Source organism: Anser cygnoides, chromosome 8 (genome assembly GCF_040182565.1).
Source record: "Anser cygnoides isolate HZ-2024a breed goose chromosome 8, Taihu_goose_T2T_genome, whole genome shotgun sequence".
Taxonomy (NCBI): domain Eukaryota; kingdom Metazoa; phylum Chordata; class Aves; order Anseriformes; family Anatidae; genus Anser; species Anser cygnoides.
The window spans coordinates 24,913,869-24,941,746 of NC_089880.1; the positions used below are offsets into that span (position 1 = coordinate 24,913,869).

The following is a 27,878-nucleotide window of genomic DNA, read 5'->3' on the forward strand; positions in this document are numbered from 1 at the left end:
GAATTGAAGCTAACTTCACAGCTTACAGAGTGTTTTTTTTAGGTTGTAGGAGGGATTCGCAGTGGGGCTGGCCATGGGGTTGTTCACCAAACTTCAGGCTGCCAGTTGAAAAGGCAGGTCTGTATGACTCACTGAGGTTGTGCAGGAAATCAATAGCACTGAGATACAAGAATCCAGGTCTCCAGACTCCCATTCCGGTAAAACAGGCTATAAATCTAATGCCAAAATCACCAACATCAATCACAGGGAGCTTATCTCTTGAGCTGCACAGGTTATAAGGAGAGCTGCCCTAGAAAGGAAATGGAGGAACTCAACTCTTCGTATTTGGGATCCAATACTCCAGTATTTCCCAGCTCTCTATTCTTTCCATGGTCATTGCTGGCCTCAGTAATTTACACTTCATATTTGTCTCTCCAGGGTTGCCGTGAGTTCTGCAGCCTGTACTGCTCCTTCACCACATATTTCATCCTAAGCTCCTTCTGGAAACCCAATTCATTCTGCGAAACTCAGGTATCAGTAGTCAGCCCGTAGTGTAACGAATCCCTCGCAGTACTTCCATCCCTAAGAAACTGCCTACAAATCTGTCATATTTTGCCCATAGTTTAAGACTTCATTTGAAGTGGAAGTAGGAGCACTGTAGTCTGTGTGCCATGATTTATGCTGTTAATGCCCAACTGAGCTGAAAGGAGTTTATTTGCGTATCCTCCGTGGAGTTGTGGGGGCTAGGTGAAACTTAAATGATGCCCCTGATCATAAGAGCACTGTCCCCAGGCAGGGAAGCTGTTTTGGCCAGGAACCATCTTCATTCCTCACCTGCAGAGCTTATGTTGCCCCCACACCATGACTGCACAGAGCAAGAGGGGAAACACAGCTCCATGAGCTCCGAACACCAGACGTTCCTCAACTTCCTTCTTGTGTGCCTCAGAAAACATCAGGGTTATGGGCATGATCTCCAGTGTCTGGAAGATGGTGATCTCCAACGTGTATGGGGACTTGGGGAGCTGCCAGCAGCCCCAGAGGAGCTGGGGCGCAGGTTAGGACTGAGGGGCTCCCTGCCCAGGGTGGCTGGAGTGGCAGAGGTTGACGCTGCCCACACAGCTTGGGGCAGCAAACCCTTCCCCAGAGGCACCCCACAGCACGTCTGACCTGCTGCAGCTCCCAGCCTGATGTATTAATAATTAAAATCAATACTGTTGACATCACAATCCTGAGCAGCAAGTTCCAGTGGGGTAAAGGCAAACAGGTCTCCTCTCTATCTTCCTCCACTGGAAGGAGCACAGGTGCAAAACCTCCCAGTTTCTGCAAGAACATCCATACAATCAGTGACCATAATCCAGGTGGGTGGCGGTAGTTCATTAAGCCATGCTACTTAAATGCCATCCTAGTTAGTACTACCTACTTAACCTTGTAGTAACTCTCTTGGAGCCCTTTCTTCTCAGACGCACACTGTGCTGTCTGCAAAGGATGCTCTTGTAGTTCTACCTCTAGGCCGGAATTTGGGGGATCTGCTGTGACTTTGAGAAACTCTTCCACTATGCCATGCTCTGCTAGCTCGTTGCTGAAATTTCTTAACCTCATGATCTTTAAGAGTGAATGAGTGTTTTCCTTTCTCTTTTTTCTCATCCCACAAGTTCCTGTGCCTATCTAATCTGCAAATTGTTTAGGTCAGGATCTGCTTCTTGCCAAGTTGCAGTGGTGTTTTGAGCTTGCCTGGGGCATCTCAGGTCTCCTGTGTTACTCTTGATGATGATGGACTGGATTTTACTGTATTTTGTGACATCAGGAATCTGTGACAATCCAGTTCCTGTGCTAAGCAACTATTTCTGTTCAGTGTTCTCCTGAGTGCAAAAGTAAATTAGGATTTGCTTGAGGCAAGGACAATCTTTCAAATTAACATCAGTAAGATACCCAGCATATGGGTCTTCCTGATGTTTCAGTAGCTGCAGTAGCTCCTTGAGCACACCCAGCCCCTCGCTGGCAGGGCGGTGCGAGAAGCTGGAAAGGCCTTGGGTCTGTGCAAGCAGTGCTCTGCTAAAACATCAGTCTGTTATCAGCATTATTCTCATCCTAAATCCAAAACACAGCTCCACACCAACTACTAGGAAGAAAATTAACTCTAGCCCAGCCAAAACCAAGACGGTCTCTGATGGACAATCTTAGGATTTAGTGAATACCAGTATGTCATTGATTCTGGCGATAACGAGAGCATAATAATAATAATAGGAATAACAATAATAGCCACAACCTAACACAGAACCACTTTCTGTCATTTTGAAGCCAAGTGACTGTAAAAATAAATCATTTTTAATGTTTATTTGAAAAATGTTCCACTTTTTGTTAAACAGCAGTTTACTTAGATTTCAAGGTTTTCAGTTTTTAATTTCAAAACTTTGTAGATTCATAGACTGAAAAAAATGTGAAGAAATGTGAGTGCTGTATTTTAAAAATATAAAATTTCACTAAAATCTGGAAAGAGGATGTCCACCTCTACTCTCTGCTTGAATGTCTTTATGTGTAGGATTTGAACACCCTGTGCTTAGTGTAAGAGCTAACATTTTAAATGCTACAAAAAATCTCTTTATTACAGTATATACATTCTCAGTCCATTTCTTTCTGTGATAACTGCACCCTAGGGTTTCTCTTAGCAAAGCTAAGACCCCCACATGCATACAAATTTCACTTACTAGTAGGAAGAGAGCATGCTCATGTGTATGTGATTTGTTTCAGGATCGCTGTGATGGACTACGTGTTCTGTAACACATTAAGTGGTGCAGAGGTAGCATTTGTCCAGTTGCTTTTCTTCAGACACTAGTTGTGTGCTGTATCTCAATTTGTGCCAGTGCAGTGGCTGATGTTATTGCTGTGCCATTTTGTGCTGAGCTATAAGTCATGACTGAACTTCCCAGATGGCCCTGGGCTAGACTTGTGCTTCTTGAGTGCAACCATAGCTTGCACAACAGGGACCTAGTCTATAAAGCCCCTCATCACATAAAGAAACACCGTTGTAGCTAGCAAAAGAGAAAGGAGGAACTGTGCCAAAGAGGTTGGGAGCACTTAGGAAAACCTCCAATATCCAATGTCCAGTTGTGTGGAAGTGTTATTGCTCTGTTTAAGTGCAGGAACCTCCTGAACCTTAAACTTGCATGAGTGCTACAGAAGGGATTATAAACTAGTCAAGAGATGTTGCTCTGGTGCTCATTACTATAATAACAACTGAATCTTCAGTGTCTTCCAGAAAATGTTCTTTCTTCCTGTTTGCTGTTTATGAACATAGGAACCTAAGACTTCATGCTAACATAAGTTTGTGTTGCACTTCCACATTTGGGGTTGTCTTTCATTCTGCTGTGTTGTACTCTTAAGGGAGCTTTATTAATATTTTCTCTCTGTCTTCCTCTTCTTTTCGTATCATTATTTGTATTTAAATAAATCATATCCTGCAAGTAAATAAATTCCTCTCAAGGTCCCGAGCTGCAATTTTCTCATGCAGAGGGCAATGAGTTTCCTCGTTACTCAAAGAGTACTTCTGTTTCAAGTCTATGATGTTGTATGTTCATTTTCCTTCCACACCCTTTGACCAAAACTCGTTGAAATTAATTGTGCTGCAAAGATTTCATGTCACTAAAATATGAAGGAGAAATATTCATCAGTTTATTAAAAATCCAGCAAATGTCAGAGTATTACCAGCCCTAATTAATATGTGTTTAAATTCTCTGCCCTGGGCCCTCCAGTCTTTTATTTTGTTTAAACTGAAGCTTGACATTTTCAGTCAGCGCATTATTGTCTAACAGCGGGAGAGTGAAAGCTATACCCCTTTCCTTAAACATACCAGGCTGTGGAATGTGCTCTGTCTCACTTCTGTTCCCCTTCCATTTGTTAGGTACTGGACACAAGACTCTGACTCTGAGCAATCGCTTTCCTTTGGACTAAAAGACAAGAGTCATATCTCAAAACTTCCCTGTAGCTAGAACCCCCAAACTGTATTTCAGGGATCCAGAAATAGCAGTGGGTAAAATTTATTAGTTATGATTTTTTAAACTTAACCCATAAATCATAACTGAAAAAAAAAATGAAAAAAAAATCACAGGTGATAATAAGTGATAGTTCTGCCAGTAAAAATGGACACTAGCCAGCAGGACTAGTTTCATGCCACCCACAAAATATTTTTGCTAGGAGCAATCTGACCTTCTGTAAAACTGTCCCAACTGCACTGTTGTGCAGTCCTCACCCAATGACTCTTATCGTTTGCTTTCTCCTTCACTTCAGTGATTCCAAGTAGTCCCAAAACCTTGGAGCAGAGGTCTCAGTTCTGGCGTCAGGCCTTCTGTAAAGAAGAATGCCATGGGGGTGTCCTGAGCCCTTGAACAGCTGGATTTTTTTCTGGGATATCTTACTAGCATGCCCTTGGCTTAGATATGATTTTCATACGGTCCCCTCAGTATGCCCAGGATACGGAGTGCTTTTGGACATGGCCTGGCTTCTCCTCCTGTGCTGAGTGATATCAGAAGAGGTCTCCACTACTTCAAGTTAGCCAGCGGCAGTATTTATACCAAACATGTAGAAGCTCCTTCCCCTCCCGAGATGGTCAGTTTTGATCCAGTGCCATTAAACCTTCCAATATGTTCTCCAGCTTTGCTTCAACTGTCCATAATCCATCCCCTTTCATCTAACCTGGCTCTAAATCAGTGAAGTTTCATGAGATCATCAGCCTGTCTGTCTGCCTGTCCATGTCCCCATGCATCACACCTATGTGGCTCCCATCAGCACAGCGTCCCCTTAATGCGTTATCACCACAGATGGGGGCCTGAGCCACAGCCACATTAAAGCACTTGCTTCCGATAAAGCAAAAACGTTATGGTGGAGACTGATTATCTGGGCCGTGGGCGAACCACACGACCACAAAACCACCCTTCCTGACGCTCTGTTGTGTCTCTGCTTACTATCACGCAGACAAGCGTGGATCACATCCGCTGCAGCCCCTTGCAGCTCTTTCTGGCCCTCTCCACCCCACATCAAGGACTCTGCCGTGTCAGGGGGTGGCAGCAAGCAGGAAAGGAAGTCTGGACTGTGCAGCAGACAGCCTGCATGGTGAGCGGTGTGGCTTCATAAGTCCTGTTTCCTGCAGCTTTGTGTCTGCTAGCTGGATTAACTCTCGTCCAAGGTTTGGGGCACTGTGGACTTCTTCTGTGCTGCAGTTTCTCCTGAGATTATTGGTATCTGGGGGTATCAGACAAGTCGAAAATCTTACTCTGTCCATCCTGACATTTGGTATTTCAAGGCAAACTGGTAAACATGGCAGAGTGAGACACAATGTTCAGATAGCAGTAGCTAAAAGATTCACAGCCGATTTAAAGAGTGGGAGATGCGTTTTTTTTCTTACACTTAAACAGCTTAACTGATTTCTGATTTCAGAGGAAAGAAATATTTTTCTTGTGCTAATGATCTCATCCACCTAGTTTACTTGCACTCTGTGGTTCCTGGAAGCAGCGTACCTTATTATGTTTCCCTAGCAGTGTAAGGTACTGAATACCAAAACCCCAGAATCTGAAAACCCTGAATTTTGGGGTGCCTGGAGTCCAGATATGAACTTCTCATCCTGTGCTCCTTTCTAGGGACAAACCATAACTGTTGAAAAATTACCTTCTCTCTAAAGTCTCCATCAGTTCTGCTTCTGCGTGGTGTTGCTTCCTTAGAGAACTTGTTCTTTGAGGAGAACACGAAATTAGCTCCTTTATTTATTGTTATTATTATACTATATTATATTATATTACATTATAATATACCTCCTATCTAGAGGAATTGATTCATCCAGCTCTGGCAAAACCCAGCTTGTTCCTTCTTTCTGCTAATGCTGAATTGGGTTGTTTCCCTTCCTCCTCTCTTCTCTTGGATGAGGAATGACCTCCTTTCTCCTGGGATCCTGGGGACCTTGAATCTTCTAACCTTACTTTCCCAGTTAATGTGAAACCTATGACACCAGAAAAGTGCTTCTTCTTGCACAGCATCACACAGTAAGAGAAAAGGAAAATAGGAGTATCCAGCTGTCAGCTCAACCTTCTCTGGCAGCACTTACACAGGCTAGTAAATGCTTTCAGTAGAGACAATGTCTTTGTTTACATCTAGTGCTACTCTGTGTACTTAAATCAGGGCTTGAAAGCAAACATCACCTATGGCTTCACTGCAAAAAACATCTTGAGAAACCCACTTTACATTTGGTTAACATGGCAGAGAGAAACTTGCCCCAGGCTTAGCGGGGGATGAGTCATTTCCACCTCTGCTGGGGACAGAAGGACGGTTCACCTAGCACAGTGTAGCCCCCACCGTTTGATGGTTTTCTGCTTTGTGAGTCATCCAGGCTTTATTTTCAGGTGGTCACCAACAGAGAGTAGCTTTGCTGACAAGCGGGCTGTTTTCAAGGGAGAGCTGTCCCTTGCCATAAATGATCTGCGTTCTCCTCTGCCACCCCAGAGCAGGGGAGCCTGGGCTAGAAAGCCCTGTGCAATAGTCTTGTCACACATCTGGTGGTAGATGCAGGATTTATGGAGGGATGGCAACTTGCTTATTTAAGTTAACCATGGTTTTCAGACATGTAATCCCTCTGTGCTGTGATTGGTCTCCCTCCAGCTCCATCTGGTTCTCCAGCATGCAGACCTGAATGGCACATGGGAATAGCCTGCAAACCAGATGCTTAACATTTATTTTTAGTGATGAATAAACTTTGTAAGCATCTCATTATATAGTCGCCTGGCCAAATTAGTAACATTCAGACGAGCATTAATCTGCAAAACTGCTAAGTGGCACTTGGAGTGCTCAGTGGAGCTCTGAGGAGGCATCTCCTTTGTGGAAGGAGGGAGGACATTAGTGCAAATGAGTGAATGACTGGGGCTTTGGTAGGGTCCAGCTAGGTGTTCCAGGAGCTTTCAATGAAATTGGTCCTCCTAAATGATTTAAATACAACTTTACTGGTCTGTACAGTAATGCTACTGTACTTCAAGTGGATAAAAAATAAATAAATAAATAGATTTTGGCCTAATGGTTTGGGTTGTCATCCTGAAATGAATGGAGCATCAAATAGTTTGTATCAATCTACAGCGTCGCCCTTGCCTCCCTCTGCTGCTTTCATCCCTCTGCTTTGAAAGTGTGAATAGGGCGTGAAGGTGCAGACTGAACTGCCACGCCTTGGTGCTCTGCAAGTCCCTCACAGCTAGGTCTCTCTGTGTAATATCTTGTGCCCATGAATGAAACCCGGATCTTGTGAGGAGCTCCATGCTGACAAAGCCCTGAGGTCATTGTGAAACCTCTCTTTCAGGATGGGGTCCCTTTTGGTTACCCACCAGTCCAAATGTTTCCCATGCTGATGGACAGAAGACAAACACACTGATATTTTCTGCTGGAGGGAAGCCTGCATTACAGTAGATCCACGGCTCCACAATGTACACAGCCAGAGTTAGGGCAATAACTCTAATGCAAGACAGAAGACATAACAAGCAAGTGGAAATTTTTACATAAAAGAAAATATCTGAGACTACAACAGATATTAATGAACTGAGAAAACAGACAGATGTACATTAGGGATTTGACTGATACCTAGGAGCATATTTTATTTTATTTTGTTCATATTTTTACATCTGGCATTTTCACCATATTAATGATTTAAGGAATAATTATTGTAAGGTTGAGTTTCCTTTTAAAAACTTTCAGTGTTCCATCCTGGAATTCATTCCAGATGCTGGTAACTAAAACTGAAGAAACATGCTTCAAAATGATAGTCTTCTCCAAGTCAGGATGACAGCAAAATATGTAAACGACCGATGACTCTTCTAGCCGCTCGGTTCTTTATGAGCTATCTGATTCCCTTCCAGTTTGTTTAAAATTTTTACCATGCAGATGTTCCTCCGGGTGACCAATTTTTATAGTTTTGAAAAGATTATATCAGTTTTCCATGGTATTGTGTTACTGTATTTCTTGGATTTTTTTATAGCACTTGAAAGGCTAATTTCTTAATCAGACATTACTAGTGGAATGTAGAAAGAGAGGTTAAAAAGCCAAACTGGCACTGAGAATTAAACACAGGTTTGTAATAATATGAAAGGAAAACAAAAAGCATCAACTTGAGGATGTTGTTATTGAATGAAAGTTGAGAAAACTGCTAGGAACATGCATTTTTTATTATTATCAAAGGTGTTAAAATATATACATAGCATATGTTTGGCACTGAATTGTTGTTACACAGTTCTGTAGTATTCAGCTGTCTTGGATAAAAACTATCACTTTGATACTGGAAAATTATTATGAAAATGTTAGTTTTGGGCCTACTAGTAAAAAGCAAAGATTGTCTTGCATGCCAGTAAGGTTTCTGTGGAGGGTTTGCACTGTTTCCAGAAACCATCTTTGGCAACCACTGAGTTTCACCTCTATCAACAAGTCTGCATAACATTTTGTCCTTCTTTATCCTTGTCAGGAGAGCTGATGGGGAGACAGCATTCAAGTTGGCTTCACACCCTAAAATTCAGAGGCAGATTTCAAACACCACTGTAGATTACAATTAGCAGATGAAAGGAGACTTAGAAAATGCTGGTACAAACATTTAAAAGGACTCATAGAGTCACACTATAGATTTTTTCTGTATTATTTGAAGGTCACAATGATTTTTGTTATACTGACATATGACTTATGTATACGTATGACCTGGCTCAGTCCAGAGCTACCATGATTACAACAGTTGGGCCAGATGCAGAGTTATTGATTTTTTTTTCCCCCAACTGTTTCCAAACTCTATTTTCTTCAGCTCTAATTTGTGACCTGGGATCATCCCTGCAACAGGTACGCCGCTTCCAAATTCCTTTGAGTGGTATCTTATTTCTGGAAGCTTAGGATTCAAAATGTGCCTATTTCCTGCAGAGTAGTTTCCATTGAGTCATATCATGTTCATGGGAACAGAAAAACAAACCAGAACTGTGTTAGTTTATAATATTGTGTAAATGTTACGTAACTTGGCTTCCGAGAGTTTTCTTTGCCTTCTTGTGAAGCACTGGAAAGTGGCCACAGCCAGAGGCAGGAGGTTGAGCTGGTTGTGTTGGCGCTCCAGCTGGTGTTAGCAATTCCTCTGGAGCCTCCTCAAGGAGTCGTGCTCACATGACCAGCTTTAAATCATTGGGCTTAGGGTCAGGCATACGTTTTTCATCAGATGACAGAGGCAGGGACCTGTCGCCTCTTTGTCCTCAGCTGCAGCACACAGCACAGCCCGGTGCTGGGTATCGCCTGGGAGTTAGCACCTAGCAAATTCCCTTGCTTTGTGCAGGACCCCAAGACATCCCAGCGCCTGTAATCTTTCCTGCTCTCCTCCTGGTTTATGTTGCAATTTGTGGCTTTTGGTCTTCTCTGCAGCTTATTTTGAGCTTGTTACAAGTTTGGGGAAAATGTTTTGCAGCTTTCTTTGTGTTTATGAGAGGGGAAACAGGAGCAGAAATACCATATATCCTCCATTTCCATCACTTTTGCAGTTGTGGGGGACTTGATCACTTTTTGCTCTTCCATTCTTACATGGAGATAGATGTACTTTGCAGCAAGAAGTGAAATGGTGTGATAGAGAAATATCACTCTTTGCAGTGCTGGGGGCTTAGTGCACGATGCATGTGAAAACACGTGAAAAAAACAAGTGCCCACTTTGCTTGTGGATTTGGGATGAAAACAAGTCCTCAGGCACAGTAGGCTTTCTAAACCAGCAGGAAAGTAGCCTTATCTTGTTCTTCAAAAAACTCCTTAGGATTCAGTAGTTGAGTCTGTTGCCCAAAGATCTCTTCCTGCAATCCCATGCAAAGAGTTTTGGAGCAGAGGTGTTTGGACTAGGGAGGTGTGAGACTTCCCAGGAGCGTGTCTGTCCAGAGCGGGATGGTTCCAGCCAAGGCTGCTAACTGCCTCATTTCCACCATTATGAAATCCATGCACACAAAATGCTCAAAGCCAAACCACAGGTTGCAAATCAGATTTTCCTCTGAAAATCATCAGCATACCCAAGCTGTCTCTTTCTTTTTTTTTTTTTTATACGTTTTGTTATTCAAACTCTTGAGAAGCTGGCTATCTAGAGTTCATCTCAGTAGCCTTTGGAGTCAGAGCAGCAGCCTGACCCCAGACACAAGTCCCAAAGGCTGAGGAGCAGTGGCTGCGTACTGAGCAGGAGCAATGCTGAGAAAGCTCTAAGAGCTGAACTTTACTTGATACAATTAGAAATAAATCAAATACTTCTGAGCCTTCAAGAACCTTCCAGCAAGCTTGATCAAAACGTAACCCACCTCCTTCCTCAGCTGTTGTCTTTCACTCCTTTTCCTCCCCCTTAGCCTAAATTAAGTGAAGCCATCCATCGGTTCACATCAGCAGGAAGGCTGTGCAGTTTCCATGCCAGACATATGGTCTCTCGCTAGATTTACCTGCAACTGGTTTGTGAGGTATGAAAAACTAATGTTAATGTTATTATCGGTACTAAATAAAAGAAATAGACTGTAAAGAATGCAAAACCTGGGGTTTCTTCTGCTGGAGGAAGGAAGAGGGTGTTCTGAGCAGACATAGTGCGGGAGGAAGGGCTGCAAGGGCATATTTCCTCTGAGCTTTCTGAAATTGAAGGGTGAATGGTACCTCAATCGATTAGGGACAAATCTAACTCTGCAGACTGTTTACAAATACCAGAATGTTATTTTGGATTGCTGGGACTACATTTTAGACCCGCCACTTCTGTTCTGTTCTCTGTTACTAAGATTCCCATGTATTTACACCAGGGCAAAAATGACCTTTTGCTGTGCTCATCTGTATTGCAAGCATGCTGTTCTCTGAGGGAAGAGAAACGGAGACGGTTTAGGTAACATTTTATTTCGTACACAACAGCCGTGTAAGTAAGAAATCAAGGAGCTGACTTTAAAAAAGGCAGTGGAGAAAAATATTGATATGTATATAAATGTGAAGCATCTTGCAGGAAAAAAATTAATTGGAAATTAATGGAATTTTCTTAAAAGTCCAAAATAATTTGTATTGAAAAGGTTATTAGGGTTGAGAAAATAAACATTTCCTGTTGTGGTTTCTGCAAAGTATCTCCAGTGGCAGTTGGATATTACCTTAGAGTCATCTATAATTTGTGTTCTCTAGGGAAATATTTCTGTGATTACATGTAGGTCTGGAAGTTACTCTAAGTGTGTCTCCCCTGGATCAATGCACCCTGGAAGTCTTTATCTTCATTAGCTATAGCCTCCATCATTCCAGTGCTCTGAAGAATATGTTTAAAGTATCGAGCATAGTCATTATAATGCAATAGGAAATAGTCTAATAAATTATCTGTCCTGTTGTTATTTCTATGACAAATATTGGATGTAGGACAGATTTATTAGATGGATATATTTGTGAATTTATCTTATAAATTAAATTTTTTGGAAGCTGGGTCTATTCTTCACACCAAGACCCCACAAGGATTTAATTAAAGCCCTATTAGTCAAACTAATTCCTGACATGACATAGGTTTGTATTACACAAACATATTTGACTTTCCAAACATGTTCGCAAGATTTGGCATTTTGCTGAGAGATACCTATTGATAAACATAATCAGGAGAAATTACTGAAAATCAGTGTTGGCTTCCACTGGTCATATAAATTGCCTCATATTACTGGTGCCTGAGGGGGAAAAAAAACAACAAAACAAAACAAAAAAACATATTTTAGAACAACCTACCTCTATGAAATTGCTTCTGCTAAGAGAGATGCAGAATATTGGAAATGATCCTTTATTTGCAGAGGAAAAAATTAAGGCCCACCCACTCTCCCAAAGCAGAGCCAAATTTTGAAGATATAACATGAATATGACCAATAAGTCATACTATAACATGGTTAAAGGAAAGTGGGAGGAGATCTAAGCCAGGGTGCTATCTGGACCCCCTGTGGAAGGCACCTTGCTAAGGACCTCATGACTGCATCTGTCTGGGGTTATAGAGAAACCATGCTTTGTCTGAATCTTTCATCGCTCTCTTGGCTTTGCAGACAGGTCACAATATCTCAATGGGACAATTGCTGGAATAATTGTGCTATTTCATGCTCACCGGCAGAACAGGTATGATGGTATTTCCATCTGGTTCTCACTGTATGGTTTTTAGAACAGAGACTAGGGAAAGGTAAAGTCATCATGGGGTTTCAGTCTCAGCTTCACCTCTGTACCAATATTAGCGGCAGTGCATGCAGCTGGGAGCGGGTAACTCTGGGCTGCGAGTGAGCCCGCTGCTGGATGTCTGACCGGGCAGGAGTAAATAGGAACAAATGCAGTCAGAGCTCTTCTCCATGGGGTCAGGGGATGGATCGTGTGACTGGACGTTGCTGAGCCTGGTTTAGGTTTAGGCACAGCTGATCTGCCTTGAGGTCTATTCCAGTGCTAGTTTCTTTGACTCGATTAGATGTTTTCACACAGAGGTTTTACAGCGACTGCTGATATATCATATCTCAGCTAATTCAGCAGACACCTTGGTACAATTAGTAAGAAGATATTCCCCTATCACATCTAAAATGAAGCTTATTTTACAGCTTCTTGGCACAGAAAGTGTTTTGTTAACCTCTTACTCCAGAGCCATAGAGGTAGAATTCATCTGATTAACATTTTAGCTTTGCGGCTTCATCAGAAGGGTCTTTTGCTACGTGTGCTTCCCAAAAGGACAGCGATCCCCTTCTAATAGCCGGGCATTAGCTCGCAAACACATCAGTCACATTTTAAAGGCTGCCTTGCTCTTACCAAGAAAATAAATAAGGAAGGATCACTGCATCATTTCCCATCTACAATCCCAGAGCATATCTCAGCGAGTCAGCTACTGCTGGTTTAAATCATGCTGTTTTAATTTTGGCGAGGACGACACAGGCAGAAGAAACAGATCTTGCCCTCCCACCACTGGAGCACAGATTGTGATGGTGGTGGGCGAAGGTGCCACATGTAACCCGTGACTTGGTTCGGGCCCGCCCTGGTGACAAAATTGCTTGTGGAGAAGAATGGCTCCAAGCCAGCACATTTGGCTGGGTGGTTTTCAATGAAAATTTAATTAATGAAAAAAAACTTTCTGCAACCGTTCCCAGTGTTCATTAAGTGTATGGCTTGATTTTTCAAAAGTTTGTCTGAAGATATTTTTTGCAAATGTTTTTGCCCTATTTTTTTCCATTACCAAAATTATATTTCTTCAAAAAAAATAATACATTGTAGGTCTGTGATTTTTGATGGACAAAGGAACCAAGGTCCTAATTGTATGTGATTTCAGTTTGTTCTGTTCATGGCACTGGGAACAGGACTGACCTGTAAAAACAGACAAACAAATAAATAAACAAATAGAAATTATAGGCTGAATTCATGCCTGGGCTGCTACAAAAGCTGTTGGTGAGCCTTTCAGTATGGAAAATATATGGGAAGCAGAGTGCAAAAAATGAAGAAATTTCATCACCTTAGAGAGCTAAAAGGATAAATAAAGTCATTAACCGTGGTCTTAACCCTTCCCTGGACAAAATTATTCCAGACAGTATTATTCCAGACAGAACTCCATCAGACAAAGAGGTCATCTCCTTCTGTAGGGCCAAGTATATGGAGTACTTTGGAACAAGTGCGGACTGGAATATGACTATCACAAGTAGCTTGGGTAGGTGAAAGGAAGTAAAAATGGATCAGTGGCTCATCTGTGCCCAGAAATTGGGAACTCGGTGGTTTTTACACCTAATGTAAGGCAGAGGAGGGAAGTAGAAGATGTTAACTCTTGTTCTGGCAGCAGTGGTGAAAGCAGAGGCTGCTTTCAAGCCCTGCAGTCCTCTTTCAGAAAGTAAAGGAAGTTTTTTTCTGCAGATCTTAATGGAAAATGTTCTCTGACTTTCAGTCTCATTCTTGCTGAAAGTAAAAAAATATTCTAAAAATTAAACTTCAATGGAAAAAGGGATTTTTGAAACTTTGAACTCTTCTGTTTTCCAGGAAACCCTTCATTAATAGCCAACATTATTAGAGAGGACAGATGAGTCACAGAAACCTCAAGGCATTTTTAATATGAACTAATCAGAGAAAGAAGAAGGAAGGGAGAGAGGGAGACTGTGTAAGAAACTGATAGAGTTTATTTTTTATTTGCTCTCTAAATGGCAATAGTATGGAAGATTTGAACCAATATGAATCACCTCTTCCAACCCAGAAACAGAGACTGATTTCTCTCAGCCCGCTGAGTGACACTCCTTCGCAGTCACCTGAGCTGAGCGTTTTCACCAGCCTGCCATTTGGCTGTAAATCTCTGCTAACGTGGCTTTTGACCTTTATCTCTCCTTGCACCAAGGCCATTGTAGGAGCAGGATGTCAGGAGATGACAACGATGCCTTTCAGATCACAAAATCCAGGCAGAATTTGTGTCATGTGGTTGCAGTGCAACTTCACCTGCCGTGTACTGGAAAGGAAATGATACCTTAGTAAAGCTAATAAAAGCAAAGGAGCTTATCCTATTTCTTTATTTTCACCTGTCTTCAGCTCAGTGACTACAATTTGTTCATGACAAGTGCATGCAAGTCTCATATTTCACTACAATTCATCCTCCTATCTCCTTTCTGTATGATTATGAAATCCTCGATGACAAGCCTCAGAAGGACACTAAATACCATTACTGTTGCAGTCCTAGGTGTCACTGTCACGTCCATCAGTTGGCAGTTCTAGACTTAGAGGTTAAGTTGCTGTTGCAAAATGAGAAATGTCTTCACACCAGCAGCCCTGGTGACTCAAAATCCTAATGGAAATACACTGATTTTAGAAGACACTCAAACGTCTTTAAGATCACTGTCATTTCTCGTCTTTAATGGTCTTCATCTCTTCTTTGGGATTTTTTTTTTTTTGTGGTTAAAATCTTTCTTTGTCCTTTGTCAGATAGTCATGTCATAAATGATGTTTTGTTTCCTAGAAATAATCTGCCTGAATCTGAAGACTTTGTATTGATTTCCATCATTTTTCAGCCATTTTTCAAGGCTCATACTTTTGCTCCCCCTTTTTAGTGTCACGAATATTGTCAAAGATGTTCCCTTTTCCTGCCAAGGGCCAGGGTCTTGAGGACAGCGCTGTAGCAAGTTTGTGTCAGACTGGTCTGGGTATCCCGGAGAAAGATTGCTTCTACTGAACTCCTTTAGAAATACCAATCAATGTTGCCATCTGGAGGACACATAGCTTTACAGTAGACCCTGTTTCCATTTTATGCTGCTGCTGTGATAACCCCATCATGAAAGCCCAGCTCACCACAAACAGTTGTTACTCTGCTTTTCATGTCCCAGATTTTCTTCAGTTCCTTCTGCAACTGATTATATTTGTTAGTCTTCTTTTTGTATGCTCCACGAAACCTATCATTATTGTATTACTTTTACATCTAAGAAATTGTTACTATTATCATTATTAAATAATAACAACCATATCTGATATCTCGATTTGATAGAAAACACATCCCAAACCCCGTGTTTCTGTTACCAAAGATTTCCGGTGTCTTGGAGAAAGCATTTCCCCTCAAAGCAAGGACCACGTGGTGCTGGCTTGGAGCAGGCAGAGCTCTGGCTCTATCTCTTTAGGAAAGTCAAACAGCAAATTTCTCATCACACTGGGTCACGGACATAAAGCGCTGAGATGGAAAGGGTTTTTAAACTGATCAATTTAACATACAGAAATATTTCCAAGGATAGGTTATCACTTCCCATCAGATGTATAGATATTAGATGACTAATGTAATTTCAACTGCTTCTATAACCCATATGGTGAGTGTGGTGACTTCACAGGCTCTTTCATACCACCTAGCTAGATATCTGCTGTAGGAAGGAATGAAGAAAGGAAAGGTAAACCTGCTTGAGAGGAGAGCCTAGAGGAGTCTGTTCAAATACGTCCTTAATTTTTAGATAGCTGAAGATAACTGAGGTGAATTCCTATGGCTGCCAAAGCTGGGTTAAAACATTTAGGTATCTTGAAACGCTAACATCACTAAACTAAACCAAGGCAGGTACTCCCTGCTCTAAGCCCAGACAGTGGAATCTTTTGCAATATAAACATAATATCAACCATTATCATTCTAGAGCTTTTGTAATCAGTTTTAGAATGATTTTATAAACAGGCTCAAGCATGAAACAGGTAATCCTGACACGTTGGTATTTAAGAACAAGTACTCCAAATAAATTCACTATTGCAGTTTGCCAGTGATTTATAATAGCTTACCACAGCAGAGATTCTGAAGCTGCTGAGCAGCATGCACCTAATAGTCTGACTTGCCTAATACCTAATACTGTAACTTAAAATAATCCTCTGGATTTTCTGCTCCTGAACTGCTTCTTCTGACAGTCCTCTCCTGTTTTCTGAGGCAGTGCCTCTGCTCTTGTCCAGTTTGATGGCTCCTTGATTCCAGGCCATGTGTGGTTGTAGTCCTGAAGCGGGGACATGGGGCAGCTCCCTGCAAACATTGCCAGCAGGATGCCCAATGGGTCCATCCCGCAGCTGTGAGGTCTTGGACAGCAAAATTCCTCCCTGGGTCACATCGCCGGTCCCAACTATCCTGCGTGCTTCTTTACTCGAAGAAGTAGGGGCTTACGCTCTTACAGATGTCCATTCCAGCCTCTTGGGTATGAGTTAATTAACTCTGGACAGCATTTTGAGAAAGCGCCTTGTAAGAAAGACCCTCAACCTAAAGCACAACAGGATATTCAAGCATTATTAAGAACAGATAATAGTGTTGGAAACGGCCATCAGAGGTCATCTTTGTCCGCCTCCTGCCCCAAGCACGGACCAGCTCTGCCTAAACCTCTTGGACAGTTGTTTGTTTAACCTGTTCTTAATGGCCTTGCTTTCAGAGATCCCACCACCCCTCCAGACAACCTATTCCAGGCTTTTGCAACCCTTCCTGTTTAAAAGTGCTGTTCTTTTTCCCCGGTATTTTATAAAAACTCTTTTCCTGCAGTATGAGCCTATCAATTCTCTTCTTATCCTCCACTGACACAAAGTTAGAAAATGCAGAGTCGAGAAAACAAAACAGCGATTTTTCTTTACTATTTGAGACAGAGACATCAAACACAGTTGTCAGCATCAATTTGGGCAGCACAGATGGCCCCTCTTCAAACATCAGTCAGCCCAGAAAGTGATTTCTGGTTCTCGGTGGAAACAACATCCCCAAGTTGTCGTATCCTGTGAGCTCCCTGAGATAATAGCTTCCAGCAACACACACCACCATGTGCACGCTTTGGTGTGCCAAAGCTCCCGTGACCTGAGGGTAATAACTCGATTAGACAGTGGCAAAGGATGGATATTGCAAGGTTCAGCGGGAGTGGTCCTTGTAAAAATTAATTGATTTTAGAACAGATTGCATCCCCGAAGATCTTGGCAGTAGGATCCCAGGAGGAAATGGGCAACCATCCATTCTGTAACCTCCACAGGTTTTGTCAGCTTGCAAGTTAGGTTCCCTGCTCCATAGGGTGTTTATAAATCGTGTGCAGGAGCCTGTATGGACACATATAGAGACATATGGAGACCTCGTGTTCCCTAGCCCAGTCTTTCCTCTACTCCTTATAATTTAAAGGAATGCCTCTGTTCCTAGCTGGCTTTCAGTGATTCATGGAGTATCCCTTCAGTATTCTCGTTTTAAATCAAAATGCGTGTTTAGTAGGGAGAGTTTTCTAGGCAGAATGTCATGAATTTCACAGAGCTGAAGATTTTATTTTAAAGGCAACTGAATTCTTTCTTTTGATGTCCTTTCAAGTGGTTTTGTAAATAATTTTGTTCTCTGCTTGGTTAGTGGGGCTGACTACAGTCCTAATTGAGTGCTTTTAACTATTAACAGCCTTCTCAGTAATTTTAATTTGTAAATAGTGTGAAGTCAGAAACTGTGGTATGCTCAGATACTTTGAGCATTGTATCACGTCGTGATAAAATGTCACTTGTAAATCTCAAAACATGCTGTAAAAGGTGTTTCCCATTGCTCACCTCAGAGCACTGATAGAAATTGAGGCACAGTGCAGTGAAATGAGTTGGTCCAACAGGACTCTTCAGTCCATGGGAGAGCTACTAAGACCTCCAAAGCTGTCTGCGCCCATCTCTGTGCATTAAATTCGGTTGAAATTTTCTGGTGGTCTTGAAAGGCATGGAAAGGGACCTTGTCTAAATGTCGAAGTGGATGTCTGGTCAGACTGGCACACACTGTGACAGCATTAACAAAACCCTTGGCAGAACCAATTTCTGCTACTTTCCAAATTACAAAGTTTAAGGGAATTTTTTTGCTGTCACCACAGTTTTTTATTTTATTTTATTTTATTTTATTTTATTTTATTTTATTTTATTTTATTTTATTTTATTTTATTTTTTTTATTTTATTTTATTTTATTTTATTTTATTTTATTTTATTTTATTTTATTTTATTTTATTTATTTTATTTTATCCCTCCCTCAGAATGGAACAATATTTCCTCCCAAATGAAAGCAGAGCAACAGGTTTGACTCCTCTGTGTGACATTGCCATTCTGGTGTTGTTGAACGCCCTGTGTTGGAGCGTGATGAATGATTGTGGAGCAAAGTAAAAAAAAAAAAAAGAAAAAGAAAAAGGCTGAAATCAAAATGTTTCAGCTTTGTTGAAAAAACACATTCCTATTGAGCCAAAGTGGTTTTTTCAAGGAAGTTTCCTAATGGGGAAATTATAATTGTGAGCAGGGGGAATTGCAAGGAGCTCCAGGGATTTAGTAAAAATATTTATTTTTGCAAAGGATCTTGCAGGAACCTTTTCCATAAACGACCCCCAACAGGGGTGCACTAACCCTTCGCCTCATCCCTTTGAGGATCAGAACATTTCTGGAGACTTTTGGGGTGGGGGTGGGTTTTGGGAGCCTTTGGAGTGGAGTGTGCAGTTCTACTCTGCCCTACCACAATATATTGCATTTAGACCACTTCAATGTGGGAAAGCGTGTCTTTAATTTCCAGTGAACAAAGATTTGGTTTCCAGTTTGGCCTTGTTTTCACCATATATTTTCCAAACACACTTTTTTTTTTCATTAATGTTCACCTTTAACCTATTGATTTGCTATAAAAACAAGCCCTTTTATAAAGGAAAGGTAAAAGGAAATGAGGGAAAACATAAACACATTGCAAAAGTAAGGATTTCCCAGAATAAACCCACATATAACACAAATATATGATGTAGCTTCTTTTATTAGCACTGTAAAATAGAAGGGAGGGAAAAATGTGAAAATACATTAGGGATTTTAAAGCCAAGCAAATCAATTAGTCATTACTGACATAAATTTCCCTTTCTTGGGGACGTTCAACCTTCTCATATCCCGTGGATGAACTCTAAAGCACCTGTAGTAGATCTGTTTTCAGTAAAGAGATTTAAACTACTGTAGATGTTTTTCCAAGGAAAATACAATGTTGACAGAATAATGCGTGGAAGAAGAGGCTACTAAGGCAGCTGCTATAAATTGCCTGCGTTGTAATCCCTCTTGCAACACGCCCAACTTCACAGGATGTGCATTTGTTGATGCTCTACATATGGTTTGGAGTAAAAGTAATTCTGCCCCCTCCCGCCCCCCAACACAATGAAAACGAAGCATGCCCTGCCATAGAAAAAGGGGGATCCCCCAACACTTTCTTCCCCTCCCTGAGCACTGCAACAGCGATGCTCATTTCGAGAAGTGCCATCGCATTTTCACAAGTATGCCTGTAACGGTGTGCCTGGACAGATGGCAGCAGTGCCGGCGTGGGTTAGGACATGAGGATCCCCAGCTGTCCCAGCAGGTCCTGGGGGCTCAGGTGCTCCCCCCACGATGCCCACCTTTCTTGTGCTGCCAGCAGCGGTGGGTTTCTGATAATGTCCCCTACCAGGGCACGTGATGCCAGGGCAGGGAGCAACCTGCATCCTTTTCCCCTAAAGCTTTCTTATCCTCGGACGCCATAGGACACTTACAGACCCTTCTGCATCACCAAAGCTAGTTCTGTGCAATTTTGTGTTTTGTTTTCTTTTATCTCATTTCATTACATTTTGTTTCACTTCATTTCACTTCAGCAAAGATGCTAATTTGAGCCCTCCCAGCACTTCCTTCTTCTCCTCATTCCCAGGTGCACCCTTCTCCTGGTGGATGCACCCATAAACCCCGCTCTTTTGTAGCAGGATTCATTTTCTGCTGGATCGGTTCACCAATCTGCTTCACTGCGTGGCCTCACAAATGGCTGTCTGGAGCTTTCTGCATTAGGACAAGCTTTTGACCCCATGGGGGTGATCTGTACACACTGATCCTGAGCACACGCGTGCTGTGGATCACAAAAACATCTCTGGAGCAGAACTGAGAAACAAGCAAGGGAAAGGATTTTGTGGAGGAGCCTGTCTGTTGGGTGTGGGCTGAGCAGAGTGTGCAAGTGCCTGTGCTGGAAGGGCTGGAGCACAAGGAAGCAAGAGCCTTGCTCTCCTTTCCCAGCTGCTGTCCTTTGCAGGGTGGCTCCTTCCTCAGCTTGAAGAACTGTTTCTACCATGGTTTGTTATCCAGCAGCTTTCACATGCAAAATGCTTTAGCAACTGCAACAATAGTCAGCACCCAGAACTCTTCTCCAGCACCCTTGAGCGGATCCTGCTGAGCCAAACTCCCTCCTTTGATGCCTTATCCCAGCATCTCGAGCTGCCTCCTACGTGACCACATCAGGAGGGCTGGGGATGCTCCCACCCAGTCCCTGCCCGCATGCCTTTGGGGACTGCGGATCTGAGCCTCTCTGGTATGAGGGTCACATTTTTCAGTCTGGCAACCTTTTTTTTTCCAATTCTTTATTTTTTTCCTTTCTTTTTTTTTTTTTTTTTTCTTTTAAGTTGCCCCTAACAAGTCAGGATTATTTCTGTAGAAAAGAAGACACGTTCCACACACATGCACAAACAATGCATTTAACAGGAATCCCAATTATCTGTGGAAAAACAATTTTGAGGGATATTTCTGGCTATTTGCAATGAGCCCCCAAGCCTGCGGCTCTGATCCGGTCCTCCCCAGCACGAAAGTCCCAGAAGGAACAGTTGTCCCCACTTTGTTCCTTTTTGGAGGTGCTGATACCTCCATGGGTGCCTTCCCAGGGCCGACGGGATGCCCGTGGGGAGGGACACAAAGCTGGGCGCGGGAACCGAGGAATCGAATCCTCTTTGGGTGGACAAACAGCATGTGGCCGGGCTGCATATGGCCCTAGGGCTCCCTCCCCATGCTGCTTGGCCCAAGGTTTGATATTTGCCGGTTCGCACTTGCTGTATGGGTCTGTGACCTTTTTTTGAAACTTTTTCTTTACGAGTTTATTTTGGCTCGGCTCAGGCATTCGTAAAATTCCTGGGGAACGGGAGGTTTGAAGCACGGCTTGTAAAAGGAGGAGAGGGGAGGTGGGAGAAGGGATCGAGGAGGAGAGTTTTCCATTACCCTGTCATAGCCTCCCTAACGCGGGTCCTACGCCTTTGCGCTCCTCTCCGAAGCTACGAGCTTCTGAAAAGAGGAGAGAGAGAAAAGGAGGGGGGTGGAGGGGGGGAGCTCGCCTCCTTCCTCGTTCGGGAGGCAGGATCAGGCCCTGAGCAGATAGGTCTCGCTCCAGTTTCCCTTGTCAGTCATCCTTCTGCAGCTTTTGGTCTTCGCAGCAGGTCAGCAGAGTTGGTGAATAGCTCGGAAAGCACAAGGCATCTGAAACAAATTAGATCTCTTATAGCCACCCAGAGACTGATGATGGATGGAGGTCTGTATTTACAGCAAAACTAATTGGCAACATACACAGACATCCAAAAAAGTATATTATTTTGCCAGACTTCGGAGTCGCTAGGACCTTTTTTTTTTTTTTATTGTAGAACATTATACAGCTAGAGATAAAAAAGAACAGTGAAAGTTTTAAATCTAATAAAAGCGTTTGACTGCAGAGTAAAAATAACATACACAGAGAAGTTTGATTTGGAATCGAATTTTATTAATGGTCTTTTCTCTGCAAAATGTTTCCAATTAAAAAACAATTCTGAAGTGATGCATTAATAAACTGGTTCCCCCCCTCCTTTGGAGGGACTAAGACTTTTAAAGACTGAGGTGGATAAAAAAAGCCAGTGGATGTTATTAAAACATAATTTAATATAACCTAAATACAGTGCTTGCATACCATGGAGAGAAAGCCTGCTGTATAATTGAATTCGAAACAAGGATAGTATGTTGACTTTTCAAAGAGAAATATTATCAGATTGTGAGCTGCTGTTCAAAAGACGGGTCTTCTTTAAACACCGAGGCATGCAAAAAGCAATAAAGAGCAAAATCAGGCAGGTTTTGCTGGACACCATGTGGCAGATTTGGATTTCTCAAAGGCAGGAATAGATGTGAAATTGGGAGCATGCGGTAGATGAGCAGTCTGGATTCCAAGGAGACATCGTTTGTTTGATCTGTTTGATCTTTAGATGAACGGCACCTTTTCTTAGAAGGGAAGGGAAAATATGGAGGTAGATAAAATGGATGTTGCAGATCTGGTCTCCAAACAATGTTTGAAAAAAAAATGAGTATCTATCTGTCGCTCTCATTTGGCAGACCCTGGTGACACAGTGGTGGAAGCGTGGGCAACGTGTTTTCCCTGGGCTGGGAGCTTTGTGCCTGATATACATATTTGCATGATAAATAGGTGAGCTCCAGAGAAGGCCAAGTGCATGATGAGAAGGGAGGAGGCTTTTGGGTGAGGAGGGGGCTCTGATTCCCGTGCCCACGTACACTTCTCTCCCTTATTTTTGTTTCAAGATGGGGAGAGTATTTTCAAGAGCGGAGACTGACCAGATGATCAGCATCATTGTCTTTCCATGCTAAAAATCCAACTTGCTCTTTGCTGAAAGGCAAGAAAATAAGTTCCCTGCCCCAAGCACTGACCTCACTGAAGTCCGCAGGAAGAGGAAGCCTCCTGAAGCCCAGCCGAAGCCAGGTGGGACCGGGGGCACCCATGTCCTGAGGCACTCATGAGCTGGGGAGAGGGGTCGTCCCCCCCAGCCCCGCACGCACCGCATCCTCTGCACCCTCTTCAACGCCCCTTTCCCTCTGTGAAGGGATCTTAGTGCAAATGAGAATTAGCCCCATCCTCCTCCTCCGCAGGATTATCCCCGATCGCCCATTATTGCTATTATTGCTGTGTTTGCTGGGGTGGGTTTTCTTATTCCAAGCTTTTTTTTCTTTTTTTTTTTCTTTTTTTTTTTCTTTTGGCTGCATCTGGGAAGCCGTCCTTTGTGTAAACAGCTATCAGAGTGAGCAGGGGTATGTGATCCATTAGCTCTGCTGAAAACACAATCATTGTGTTATTCCAAGCTGATGAAAATGTCCTCTGTAGTTTTCTCTTGCAATGTCCACATGCCAATCAGCGTTTGTCAGTGATATAATTTTCTCGCATAAACACATCCGTTGTGCAACTTCCACTCCGGGTAAATAGATATAATTCCAAAACCAAATAACACACTTGGAGGGGAGCAGGAGATTATACATACAAGGAGCTGGAGGGGGAGCAGAGGGGAGAGAAGCAGCAAGGAGAGATCAGCTTTAGCTGCAAAGGGGGAAGACGGAAAATTCTTGGGAACAGGCAACACTGCTGGTTTATTTCTTCATATGGCAAAAAAAAAAAAAAAAAAGAAAGAAAGAAAGAAGAAAAAAAGGTTGGGAAGCTGAATATTTGGGGCTATTTTTTTTTTTTTATGAACATTTGTGAACTAGGACCACCATGAATTGCTGAAAGAAGGATGGGTGTTGTTTATGGAATTGGGAAAACATTTTTTTTCCCAATTTGAAACAGAATAGACAATACATTGCGAGTGGGGAGGTGCCATTTCCCCTTCTTCACCAGAAGGCCTGCTCAGACATACTACGTTTTTTTTTTTTTTCCCTCCTTGTTCAAAGCTTACATAACCTCTGGGTAATTGTGACTTTAAATCCAGTATTGCAGATTTATGCAAAAGAATGTTTTCCATCCCATATGTTTCCAGTGTGTGTGTGTTTGTGTGTGTGCATGTTTATGTGTAAGGAAATTTGTAAAATAAATCCTTTACTTAAATAAGTCCCCGGACTCGACAGAGCATGGTTACTTCATGTGTGTTCATACAGCATCTGTCCATCACCATATGTAGTGCATATTTTTATATATACACCATGTACCCTGCCTACACACTACAGAAAGGGCATTTTGTGATGTATACTTCACAAAATATTATATGGCTATAGAAAATATGTCTTTCCTTTCGAGGAATGTCTTGCATGTGATCCTACAGGAGAATCAGTCAAGAAAATAGTCTGGTCCCGAAGAAGGGAAAAATATCTCTCTGCCTTGTGTGTGTGTGTGCATACATGCATATTTGTCTGTCTCCAGGTCACAGTTTTGCCCTTGCAAAACTGAAGTTTAAATGTTCTTCTGCAGTAGACAAGATCTGTCTCTTGTCTCAAGCCAGGAAAAAAACTATTAACCATTTCCCGAACTGCTTCCCGCTGCCTAAAACACGCTCCTCTGTTCACATGTGTGTGCACGGCTCTCCAAACACATGGATTCTAAATACCTCCCTGCCTTGGAAAGCCAGCTGGGGAGGTTTCTGAGGCAGCTCGATGCCAGCTAGCCAAATGGCATCGGGCAGGCACATTGCAGGCAGCTGCCTGTACGTGCAAAGCCAGCAGCCAGAGATGCTCTCCTCCACCGGTGCGATGCTGTGGGTGTTGAACTCCCCATGTGGCAGGGGGAGAGGGGCTGAATCAGGGTCCCACCGAGGTTTTTGCAAAGCCCCTCTGCTCACTCACACCACAAATGCCTCCTGGCCGCCATGCTCCCAGCCTCGGTCGTTATTTCTGCCTGCAGCAGTGCTGGCTTCACCCTTCTTGCTCTGTCACCAGCTATCCCGAGCACCCCACAGCCCACCCGCACCATGTGGGGGGCTTGCATGTGACCCCCCAGGAACCGATCTGGTTTCAGACACAAGCGCAGGATCACCTGATTTGCATTTTTCCCCATTTGAGGGTACTGGGCTAGGCGAGGCGAGAGCTGAAACCCTAAACCGCTTTGTGCTTATTTGTTTTATGATCCTGTTGGGTGCAGTGTTTACTCAAATCCAGCAAGCATCTGGATTAGATAATTTGTTGGAAATTAGCGGCGTTTGATGGTTATCAGCCCTTGCGTGATTAAAACCCGGCTGTCAGTGTTGTGCTTGGGTTTTGGAGAGCAGGGACCCCGGCTGCGTGAATGCCCACGCACGGAGCTGTCAGAGCCATGGGGATCCGGCCCCTGCACCCGGCTGGGACTTCCAGCAGGGACAGGGGTGCAAAACTGCTGGAAAAAATCCTTCCAGCCCCCAAGCAACATAGATGAGGAGGGAGTCAGGGAGGGAGGGGGTGCAGGGGGCTGGGTTTTCCATCTCCCAGGCGGTTTGGCTGCTTCTCCTACATCTGTGCTTTGCTATCCTCTCTGGAGATGGGCACAGCAGGAATGCAGAGGAGCTTTGCTCACTTGCCACAATGCTTTTTATTTCTCATGCCCAGGGAAGAAGTTGGGCATCCCTTCCCATCCCTCCACTTCCCACCCCAGCACAATTTTTTGATAAATACTGTCCACCCTCTTTCTTTCTCCTTCCCCCACCCTCCACTTCAGGGCTGAATCGTGCTCACTTTAAATAAGGCTTTGAAGCTGGGTTAACTGGTGACAAGCCCAAACCCTGCAGGAAGGGTTTCAGCATCATTGTATCAACTTACACAGATTTGCATGGCTTCACTGTGCAGTGCACCAAAACACACATGGCATAGCAGAGGTTTCGGTGGACCCCCAGGGAATGAAAGGGTTTAGAGACAGTGCTTCATTGCTCGTGTCCAGGGAGGTGGTTAAAGAGTGAAGTGCCCTGTGATTTTTGCAGAACCAGGTCAGATGCCTTTGCAGCAGAGAACTGGGACCATTCCCTGCCAGGGCAGCCCAGTACGAGCTCCGTGAATGCTCTGCCTGGTGTGATAGTCAACAGCAGGAGAAGTTAAGTGAAGAGCTTAGGAAATGGGATATACCGGGTAGATGAATGACTGAAGATCAAACTGTGTGTATTTTGCAGGGTAAGGAGAGATGTGCATTTGTAAATATACATTATGTGTAACGGACCTTTAATGTACATTTGCTCACAAGTAGACTCTTAAGAATTAATATTTCCAGCTGTGCACATATAGAAATATTCAATGTACAGTGTACAGCAACATAAAATTGACTCTGTATTTGCTGTACATATTTGCAGAAGAGAGTTGGAGCATTCCTAAGCCATAAGAGAAATAGTTTTAAAGTATAAAGGTAATATATTATACTACATTTAAAGCTCCACAGATTTTTGGTATTCTGTCATAGTTATATTAAATGAGCAGAGCTGAAATATAAAGGATTTTTTTTTCCTTTTTTTTTTTTTTTATAAAATGTAATGAGCTCTCTTGAGAAAGGACTCCAAACAATAAATGATCTCTGTGGTTCAGTTCTGAAAACTTGTTTTTCATATGTGAGTACACAGCTGTGTTCATGTCATGGATATGGAAAGCATACAGAACCCTCCAAATGCCCTACTATGATGCTGAAAACAACATTCATTTATGATTTACCACCCTATTCCAAAAGCCAATATTTTAATCTGGTGGTGTATTTTGCCAACAGATAGAATCAGCAGGTAAGAAAAAACATGAAGAGATTTTTATTTTTAAATAAAAAAATATTGGACATGCTGTCTCTCCTTCCCAAGGAAAATTTTGCATTGGAATGAATTTTGAGTTCATGTGGCTTCAGCCTGGATGCTGGTGGGGTGTCTGAAATCCATGTGTGCCGTGCACATCCTAGGCAAGTAGAGCAACGTGAGGGTTTGGCGTGACTGAGAGCCACAAGGAGCTAGGCCTTGCTCATTTATCAATGCAAACTCAGATAGGACCGGGTTATTATCTAGGGATGGGCATTATCTTTCATCTCCTCATTTTCAAACTGCTGTTGCACATATAAGATCTATTTTATCTAGTTTTAAATAGCTGTTTGTAGCACCTCCAGAGCCTATGGACCAAACAGGCCTGGAATACATGTGCCATTGCCTGGGGCTGCCTGCAGATACCCCTCTCTGGGATGCCCCTAGGTGGGTCTGTCCCGTGTCAGTATGTCCATACTGACCAGTCTTCAGTACCTGTGTTCAGGGCAGTTGGGATATCGGGCAGCCCTAGACCAGACTTTGCATGTGTGTGTTCTCTGCAGGCTTCTGGACTAAAGAAATTATCAAATCATCACCCTCTAAACCTTTCCAATCACTACCAGCCCACAGCTTGATTTCTGGGGCCATAAGATCTCCAGGCAAGTTTGCTGCCTTGCACTAATCAGTACCGCGCGCTGAGTGAAAACTCTATCTGCACATCTTTAAATTAAACCAAACCACACACACGCACACACAAAAATCTTTTCAGTCTACCCCGTGGGTTTTTGCCTTGTTGCATGTGCAGAGGTTCTTATTGATGTGGGATCCATGCAGCAGAAGAAACTCCTTAAATATGCATCAGGACTAGTAATTTTTGCCTGTCGCCTGCAGCATGGGTTTAGATGATACGATCATGAAAAAGGGAATGATTTCCTGTCCTGTACAATTTAATTTTATGAATGGAGCCATATAACACAGCATAGTAGCTTTAAAAAACACCATAAAAGACATGACAGGAGAAACCAAGTCATACACTACTCCGCCATATGGAAAACAAAGCTAACGTATATGGTTTGGCTTCCTTGTTTGCTCTCTCATTGTTCCTTGATGGTGACTCTTGCATTATGATTTTCAGAAGCCCATAGCACAGAATGGTTTATGATGTTTACTTAGCATATAGGACAATAGATGGAAAAGTGCCATAATTTGTGACGCTGACTGCA

The 27,878-nt window shown here is 42.8% G+C and overlaps 1 protein-coding gene across 4 annotated transcripts in view; it reads left to right on the forward strand.

Annotated features, from left to right (window-relative positions):
* Positions 1 to 27,878, forward strand: part of FOXD2 (forkhead box D2) — a 218,023-nt gene that overhangs the window by 158,785 nt on the left and 31,360 nt on the right. The gene's annotated exons all lie outside the window — the stretch shown is intronic.